Here is a 7468-nt window from a genome sequence, read left to right as displayed (position 1 = left end):
GCCTTTACAGGTTCCATATGGAGGGAAGGGGGAGTCTCTCTGATCCTCTCCACCGCTCGCTCCTGCCCCCCAAAATAACGATTCTCCTGGGAATCTTCTGTATACATTAAATTAAACAGAATGGGATTTGGTTACCATATTGCCCAGTTTAGCTGTTTTGTATACTCGGATGCAATTTTACCGAGCACAAGTGTATCATTTACAGTTGATTAAATATGGTGTTTATGGTATTTATACTTATTCCTATAAAAAGTTGGGCACCGGGACCTTGATGAGGAATGGAATTTCCATTATCGCATTGTTTCTGGGCAAAAACAGATTCAACCTCCATCATTTTTACCTGCAGTGCCTTTTCCAGGAATCTGTGGAATCCCTGCTGTTCCCACACAGCTCTGCAATCTGCATTGTCCTCCTGCCCTTCTGGTTTTCTGTGTTCCAAGGGTATCTGTGGATCCTGGGAGCTCCCTGAAGGCAGGGGCCCGGGAGGAGCCAGGGTTCGCGGGGGGGCCTCTCAAGAAAAAGAACAAAATACAAAATTCAGTCTAATGGTGATATTTCTTTAGAACTAGAGAGATCACAGCAAAGTACACAAGCCTGGGCAACTCAGATCCCTTTCTCCCGATAGCTCTTCGTTCAGTGGACCAGAAATGCTTACATAAAAATGCTTCCTATTTGCAAAATGGCCTCCTCTCCCCACCTAGAACACTCTACAACTCCCAGCTTTCATTGCCCCCCCCCGCCGCCGTCATCCCACAAGTGAGCGACCCTAAAGTTTAAGCTTCATCAGCTTCCCCATGAACCTGTTTCTGGTAGAGACCCTCTGCTCCCCTTTCAACGGTTCCCCAACAGCCAGAACAGGGCTCTGTACTTGCTGAGCCCAAGCAGGGAGCGGTCAGAAAGCAACGGGCACCTCGGGCCAGTATGTCTCAAAACAGGGCCCCTCCACTGACCTGAATCAGAATCGCCCGGAGAGCTTGCCAAAATGCAGATTTCAAGAACTGCAGAATCAGACTCCGAGGAGGACCCGTGGGTCTGCATTTGCACACATGCTGTAGGTGAAGCTTAAGCCTAAGGGCCGCTGCTCTGAGCCACACTCTCTCCCTACTCGGGCCGCTGGTGGGGCAACAGGCCTCTGGGACTCCAAGGGCCCCGCCCAGGGTCTCCTGAGGTGGGGGCTGGGCAGAGGCTGTCTAGAGAAGCAGAGCTCCCACTGAAGGAGGTGCATCACATCGCCAGCCTTCCTGCCCTGACTCGGCTCATCTGCCAGGCTCCAGGAGGAGCCCTCCGGTCCTCACCGCCCCCATGCCACCCAGCTCAGTGTCTGACCCCTACTTTAAGAGCCCAGGGAGATGAACCGAGGATCGCTTGCAGAGGCGTGTGCACAGCATCCTTCTTCAGAGACGCTGGTGTCACAGAGCCCCAGCCTTCCTGGCAGGGAGTTATGCATGGCTAAGCTTAGAGATTAAACTTACAGGGCGCAAGGTCAGTAACAGGGCCATTAAATCCTCGGGAGTAATTACCTAAGAGCTTCCAAATGTCGGAACCGAGTCCCCATCTTTTCCCAGCAAAGCGTCTGGCTCAGCGTGGCCACCATGGGAGCCCGGTTGTGAGAGAGAGAGAGAGAGAGAGAGAGAGAGAGACTGCCATTTACCGAGGTATGCTCCCTGCCAGACACGTGTAACCCCTGTTACATCTCACAACAGTCCTAGGAGGATGACTTAGTACCCTCATTGCTACCCCCATCTTGAAGAAATGTTGCCGGGTAGCAGTTCGGCGCTTGGACTTCGCCGTCCGATCGCCCTGGGTTTCGAGCTCCGCTCTATCACTACGAGTTATGCAAATGCGAAATGTGTGTTTCCCCCTGGCTCCAGAGTCCTCGGGGTGGTGAAATTTTCAATGAGCTAATGCACAAATGCGCCTAGCCTCGTGGCTTACGTGTTGGTATTCACCAAGCATCAACTGCTATTACTTGAATTAACATTGTGACACGGGAAAGAATTAGAGTTCAGAGAAGTTAAGCATTTTTCCGGAAGCGACACAAAGGAAGTGATAAATAGTTTCAAACCTCTGGCTTCAAAACCTGTGCTCTTGCCTCGGTCCCACTGAGTCCAGGAAATTTAGAGTCAACTCAGGAGAACGTTGCCTCAATCTCTGCTTTACTCACCATGTGTCTCACAGGGTCTGTCGCTCAGGACCCAGTCACTTGGCAAACGTTCCTTGCTTTCACCCTATCTATTCCTCTTTCTTTCTTTTTTTAATGTTTATTTATTTTGGAAAGAGACAGAGAGAGAGCACGAGTGGGGGAGGGGCAGAGAGAGAAGTGGGGGGACAGAGGATCCGAAGTGGGCTCTGCGGGAGCCCGATGCGGGGCTCAAACTCACAAACCGTGAGATCGTGACCTGAGCTGAAGTGGGGCGCTTAACCGACTGAGCCACCCAGGTGCCCCCCACCCTATCTATTCTCAGTAATCAGTTACTGAGCGTCTACTTTAAGGTACTAGTCCTGACTTGACACTGTACAGGACAGTCTCAGTCCCCAGAGGCACACGTTCTGGTTGGGAGCTGAAACACACATGACAGATATTTCAGGGGGGTGGGAGGGGTGGACGCGGGATTGAGCGCTCAGGCCACTGAGAGGGTAAAGGGCAGGTAACATCTCCTTTTCACGATCAATCTGTGAATACACTGACACTGGCCCTCCAGAGGGTGAGGTGGCCCCACTGAATTGCCATGAGACCCAAACACTCATGCTCAAAAGTCTGGAGTCAGGTTTTCACCTCTTGACTCAATGACTCTGACTCAGCGACAGAGTTCTGCCAGATCTTCCTGACAAAGGCCCATGGTCTTTACTGTCCATGCTCACGGCTCCCTCTCCACCGCTCTCCACTGGCCTCCTCACTGGTCTCCCATCTCCCTGCCTCTTTCGTCCCAAATGCCTTGTGTGCTGGGCCACAGCCAAACTGCTCAGCCTGGCAATTCAGGTTCATCAGCTGCCCCCACTCTGCATGCGGATCTCCGAGATGGTGCTACAGCCAGGGCAGCGTGTGTTTCAAGAAGAGGGTTCAGGGGCGCCTGGGTGGCTCAGTCGGTTGTGCGTCCGACTTCAGCTCAGGTCACGATCTCACGGTCCGTGAGTTCGAGCCCCGAGTCGGGCTCTGGGCTGATGGCTCAGAGCCCGGAGCCTGCTTCCGATTCTGTGTCTCCCTCTCTCTCTGCCCCTCCCCCGTTCATGCTCTGTCTCTCTCTGTCTCAAAAATAAATAAAACGTTAAAAAAAAATTTTTTTTTTAAAAAGAAGAGGATTCAAATTCTGCCTGTAGACCTTCCGCCGAGGCTCCATTCTCCTGTCTGTTAAATGGGGAGGGGAAAATGAGAGAAATATGTGAACAGGCCTGGCATCTCATAGTAGCTCTATAAATCGCCTCTTGCCACCTACCCTCCACACAATGCATTCTACTCTGCCTGGCTCCACTTTCCTGCCTTTGCTGGTCCCCGTTTTCTCTGCCACTTCAAATCTTGCCCCGCCATCCAGACTCACCTTGAGTCTCAACTCCCCGATAAAACCCTCTGTGAATAATCCTAGCCAATAATGGCTTTCTCATTCTGTATTTCTATGACACTTCCATTGCCTTGAGATGTTAAAATTTGTTTCATATACCTCCAACTCGTCCTCCTAAGCTCCTTGAGACCATTATGCCCCACAGCAGGGGTGGAGGGTGGAGGCATGGGGGTGGTTTAGGAGGTATAATGGGAATGTGATATGTGCTCATTGGATATACGAAGGTGAGAACCCGCTCTGTGCTTACAGAACACACAGACCTTCAAGCAGACTTTATCAAAGCCTCCAGGCATGGAGTTACCACTGGCTGTGCCCTTGGAATCTAAGACAGAACCAGAAAGCTCTGTCAATGTTCCATCCGGAGCTCAGCTCACAGGAGGCATTGAGCTCGCTCAAGCCCTGAATGAAGGAAGGCAGACTGGATGGCTGTCACTTCTGGCAGGACTCCCTATACCTTGGGGTCCCCCTCACCCACCCCCCTATGATGTGTTCTGTACACTCCGGTCAAAACCCATCATGGAGCTGAGCTTGTGTGCATTCTGAGTGATCCAGGCTGAAGGCCCCACCAGGGCAAGGGCCTTAAGCGGTTGGCTCCAGCAGGAGGCCCACTCTCCTAAGCCCCGATTTCAGTGGTAGTGATCCAGCTTTTCTAAGGCACCAGGCAGGCAGCAGCCCAGCACCCACCTGCAGCATGGATCAGCCCTGCTTTGCTTTTCCCAGTGCTCATAGTACAGTCCCCAGAATGGGCATCCCCCAAAGCCGAGCCCCTGGGGGGACTTGCCAGTTCCTGCCTCACACCGATGTAGATTGACATCCTTCACTTAGGGTCACGATGGGGTCTTCCAGAATGCCAGAACTGCCCAGCTCTGGAAGGGCATGAGAACTGGTGGGGGGGGGGGGGAGGGGACAGGTATCTCACTTCATTCTTTAGCATGAGAGGTGCCTGTGCCCAGGAACGCGTTCTTACCCACCACTGCATTCCTTAGTCCGCTGTTAACTTCGGGAGGGTAGGAAAAAATGTGGTCTTCGGAGCGCTATGCCCGTGAGATGCACCTGTCCTCTAAAAGCTGCCGAATTTCCCTTCTGTCCTCCTGGCCTTTGCAAGAGGCTGAGGCAGTGTCAGAAGAGCCACCCCTTTCCCCCCTCAGATCCAGGCGCCGCGTCCCCTTCTTCCAGCCAAGCCTAGCGTCCAAAGGCACGAGACCACCACCGGCCCCAGAGACTCCAGCCTCAACATCGGCCCCACCCTACTCCTCCCTCCCGGGTGTGCGTGTGCGTTAGGGAGAGGGGGCCTCTGGCCACTCAGGAGTTAAACTGGCAGCGGGACTGGAGGGGGGTGGGGGGGGGGTGGCGTGGCTTGCAGACGGGGAGGAGGCGACCGGAGCGGGCCGCGGAGGTTGGGGGAGCGGCGGCGAAGCGGGCGAGCAGGTTGAGCGCGAAGCCGGGAGGAGGGGCGCGCGGCGGGGGCCGGGGCGCGCGAGGGCCTGCTCTGTGCACTTGCGGCCGCGCGGCGCGGAGGGAGCGCCCGCCTGTCGCCCGCCAGCCTCCGGCCACGACGCGCAGGGCGGCGCGGAGCCCGGGGCGCGGACGGTGCGGGCGGGGGCGGCGAGGACGGCGAGCCTGCCACCGCGCTCGCCCGGCTCGGGCCCAGGACCGCTCCCCGGACAACTCCGCGGCGGGGAAGGCGCCCGCGACCCTGCCCGGCCTGTGGCGGCGGCGGCGCGGAGGGAGGGCGCGCCCCGGCCTCCCCCAGCCCAGCCCGGGCCGAAGCCGGAGCCGAACGGGGCGCGGCGGCGCGGGCGGCGGACGGCGGCCCCGGGAGCCCGGACGGCGCCCGCGGGTGAGTGTGCGGCCCCGGGTTGAGCCCCGGGCGGCGCGGGGGGGGAGGGGGGGGACCGTCGGCGTGGCGGCGGGGGAGCGCCGGGCCCGGGTCCCCGCCGCCCGGTTTCCCCGCCGGGCCGGGCCGGGCGGGGGCTGGGGGAGGGGCGGGCCGCGGGGACGCCGGCCGGGGAGCTGGGGACTCGGGGAGGGAGGCGGCCGCCGGGGGCAGACGGAAGCGGGGCTCGAGAATGTAAAGACGGCGGCCGACCGCGCGGGCAGCACCCGAAGCGGCGGGGAGGGGGCGGCTGGGCCTTGATCCCCCAGGGGGGCCTTAATCGCCCCCAGGGAGGCCCGGGGCACCCCAAACTGTTGCGTGGCAGAGCGGCGCCCGGAGATGTCGGGGAGCCGAGCGGTGGCCGAGGGGATAGGGAAGGCGGGACAGGGGCCGACTGGCGGGGTGGAAGCTCTCAGGGGCCGCGGGGACTTCCCCTTCCTTGGAGCTCGGGTGTCCGTGCGGAGGGACAAGGTGGCCTTGGTGTGTCTGTTCGAAGTATCTGGAACCAGGAGCCAGGCTTCTCCCGGGCCGGCAGGGGTCTGTCCGCAGCCTGGGATGGGACATTTGCGGTGGGGGATGGGCCGGGCTTGGGCCCAGCCTGGGGGCTCTGGGAGTGGGAAGCGGAATCGGAAGGACAGCCCTGGGCCCACCGCAGCACCCAGGAGACAGGAGAGGTTGGCCAGCCACAGGTGGTCCGTCTGTCCTGCAGGCGAAGGGCGGCGCAGGCTCTGATGCCCAGCCAGCGAGGAGCCGCTGGTTGCGTGGGGGGGAAGATGGGGGGACTGACCTCCATTCAGGGCTGAGCTGAGAAACTAAAGAGGTGCAGGAGACCTGGGCACTGGGGGTGGGCCCTAGGGGTATTGCTGTGCTCCCCCTATGTCCCTGTTCTTCCTCCCCCGCCGAAGGAGCAGGAAGGAAAATGTCAGCTGGGCTTTGTGCTCTCTTCCTCAGGCTGCCGCAGCTCCCATCTGTTGGAGCCAACGCAGCTTCTAATTGGACGACTGGCAGGGTCGGAGGGGGTGGGCCGGACACAGCATTCAGTGGCCAGCGATGGACCGGTGGGGCCGCAGCTTGAGGCCCCCAGGTGGTGGGGTCATAGACAGAACATCTGCCCCAGGTCAGAGGAAGAGAAGTTGCTCCCCACCAGCTCTGTCACCATCACTGAGATTTGGGTCTTTCCATGCACCGGGACCAACAGTAGACTCCCTCTTCCCTGTCAGCTTGGGATGGGCCCTACCCCCCCCCCCCCGCCCCGTGTCTTCTTCCTGAGTGAGAAAGCCAGGATCCCTTCCCACTGCCCCCTCCTTCTTAAAGGTCCCACCAGCAAAGACCACTGGGCATGGGGTGATCAAGGGCCGTGTATAGGGCACTGAGGCCCCCCCTTGCCTGTGGGCCCTGTTGTTGTTAGAAAAAAGTCCGATGTAGGTGGCCTGACCCACTTTCTCGGCTGGCCAGGTGCCCTTATGTGGGGAAGGTGGAAAGAGAAGGGCACAGCTAGGGGTCTGAGCCTTCCAGGCCCTTTTCCTGCCCCTGGGCTGGCTCACACTGCGTCTCCCCCTTCCTGCCTAGGGGGTCCCTCCGGACCTGGATGGGACCTCATTATCTGGAAGGGATGGAACTCAGGCCTCAGTGCCCTGCCAGGGGCCTGGTGGACACCCGGTATTAGGAGCATCCCCAAATCGACCCACTCGCTGGCACAGCCTAACCGGAAAGATACGGCAGAGGCAGTGGGAACCAGGGGTCTGCTGAGACAGCAGGCTTCCTCTGTAACTGTCCACACTTGCTCCCTACTTCCATTCTTTCTCCCTGTGCCTCCCTCCCTCCTCCTCTTTCTCTCCTCCCCTTCACTCTCTTTCCTCTAGCCGCATCTCCATCCCCGTGTCTCCCTTTCTGTCCCCCTGCTCTCCAGGACCTCTCCCTCCTTCCACCCCTGATCTCTGTCTCCACCTTTGCCCCCCTTCTTCTCTGAAAACTGCAGCGTAAACCACAAGGCAGGCATGTGCGCTCCCCAACATCCTGAAGGGGGGGACACATG

General features: G+C 58.7%; 1 protein-coding gene across 1 annotated transcript in view; it reads left to right on the top strand.

Moving 5' to 3' along the window:
- Positions 1–5339: 5339 nt before the first annotated feature.
- Positions 5340–7468, top strand: part of LRRN2 (leucine rich repeat neuronal 2) — a 61678-nt gene continuing 59549 nt past the window's right edge. The window contains exon 1 of the mRNA XM_043569024.1: positions 5340–5397. The gene's annotated coding sequence lies outside the window, so the exon portion shown is untranslated. The remainder of the gene's footprint in view (positions 5398–7468) is intronic.

Source organism: Prionailurus bengalensis, chromosome E4 (assembly GCF_016509475.1).
Source record: "Prionailurus bengalensis isolate Pbe53 chromosome E4, Fcat_Pben_1.1_paternal_pri, whole genome shotgun sequence".
Classification (NCBI taxonomy): Eukaryota; Metazoa; Chordata; class Mammalia; order Carnivora; family Felidae; genus Prionailurus; species Prionailurus bengalensis.
Note: the sequence above shows the minus strand (reverse complement) of the source record. Positions and strands in the feature narration are given on the sequence as shown.